The sequence below is a fragment of the Drosophila erecta genome, unplaced genomic scaffold (assembly GCF_003286155.1).
Source record: "Drosophila erecta strain 14021-0224.00,06,07 unplaced genomic scaffold, DereRS2 tig00000367-arrow-arrow-pilon, whole genome shotgun sequence".
In the NCBI taxonomy this organism is placed as follows: Eukaryota; Metazoa; Arthropoda; class Insecta; order Diptera; family Drosophilidae; genus Drosophila; species Drosophila erecta.
Window position 1 is genome coordinate 439,639 of NW_020825232.1, and position 2,175 is coordinate 441,813.

Consider the following 2,175-nt stretch of genomic DNA (forward strand, 5'->3'; position numbering starts at 1 on the left):
GCGTGACGATGATGATGTTCAAATATAATTAAATCTGCTCCGGTCGTCTAAACTTCTGCATAGCTGAATAACGGGATGAGCTGCAGCCTCCCAATATATTTGGCTAGTTATCATTCGGCAGGTGGCCGGTTGCGTAACTTGTTGCTGAAGGTTATGTCGCCTTCGTGGCCTCTTCTTGGAGCGACGGGGTTTAAACCATGAGCTGATGCGGTGGTCGACGAGACGGGGGGTAGTCGGCTGTAGAGCAACCAAATGGTCTTATATAGGCCTGGCCTTCCTTACGCCTTGGGGTCGAATCTCCTTGCCACTTTCACACAAATCGCACACGGAAATTTATTGAAATATCCCACTCTTGTGTTATGAGATTGGATATATATATAACTAATTATATTTCACGTGTATGTGCAGTTTAAATGGGCAGTGTCAAAAATTGTGAGCGTTCGCCACGAAGTTTAATCCGATAATGAATCAAGCTCTGGGAAGCTGCATGCTGGTGGTCGCTGTTATAGCTTTTCTTTCCCTAACTGAACAATCGTACGATCATATTCTGTCCTGATTGGTCTAAGACAATTCTCTCGCTTTTTGTTTTACACAAAAGCTGCTATAATTTAGGGCGGGGGTGTCTTGAAGAGTTTTTGCACTGTAAAGTTAAGTTGGTCACTACAACTTCCTTCGCTAGGATTGCGCACTCTTGCTATGCTCGGGTCTAGCTCGCCGTAGGTCGGGGTTCTTTTAGCTTAGGATAGTACGAAACGCTACTACATTTTAATAAGTGCGTCTTACTCAAAACAATATTCAAAACTTGACTATCGATTAATAAAAGAAATGCCTTTATATTGATACTACTGATACACGCCGACACGTGTGAAGATAAGCTACAGATTCTGATAAGTATTGGGAATTTTGGATGTTAATAATTCCCTAAGTCTTTACCCTCCCTACCATGACAATGCTACTTAAAATATTTACATTGTCCCTTGGCCAAGTTCAAAATAACTCTACCACATATTTAAGAAAGTTTTCAACATAAGTACTCGACAAACCATTAAATCTATTTATTCACAATTCATTATTTTTCAATATATCTTCAATTACAATTCCATTTATATAAATTCAGTTTAATAAGCGGTTCCATTAAATCTCTTTTACAAACTAACAAATTTTAGTCTACGCACAATTATCCTAGTCATTCTCTAACTCTTCATTTCGTTTATATTTAGTGAGTAAAATAAGTATATAAAAGTAAATTATAAAGCAAATAGTCATAAGTAATTGAATATAAAATTACCAAATATAGTTATATAATCTTTAGTGAAATGTAGATTTTATTTTATTTAGACATTCGAGTGGCATGTTGGTAGAATTTTAATATAGGTAATTAATAATAATGTTTTTTATCATTGTTGTTTTGTAGTACTCACGACCTTAATATCCACTCCATGATGTGCGTAAAGTTGGGCCCAAGTTCACGTTGACATTGTCGAGCTGTAGGTCAAACTTTAAAGGTTCTAAGTTAAATTCCTATTCAAATGCCAAAAGTTCCATCAATTTGCGAGTATTTAATTCATTATTAATGGCAATACAAAAGAAAATCAAGAATCAAAACAAAACACGAAATGTAACTGCAGCACTGCAGCGATAAGACCTTAGGAGACCGCTGGCTGCTACGCTGCGCTGCGATAAGACGGAATCACAAAGTTGGACCTCCGTTGGTCATATGATGATCTTCACTCCGTAACGTTGATGATGTCCAAATATAATTAAATCTGATCCGGTCGTCTAAACTTCTGCACAGCTGAATAATCTGGATGAGCTCTAGCCTTCCAATATATTTGGCTAGTTATCATTCGGCAGGTGGCCGGTTGCGTAACTTGATGGCTGAAGGTTATGTCGCCTCGTGGCCTCTTCTTGGAGCGAACGGGGTTTAAACCATGAGCTGATGCGGTGGTCGACGAGACGGGGGGGTAGTCGGCTGTAGAGCAACCAAATGCTCTTATATAGGCCTGGCCTTCCTTACGCCTTGGGGTCGAATCTCTTTGCCACTTTCACACAAATCGCACACGGAAATTTATTGAAATATCCCACTCTTGTTTTTATGAGATTGGATATATATAACTAAACTATATTTCCACGTGTATGTGCACTTTAAATGGTCAGCGTCAAAATTGTGAGCGT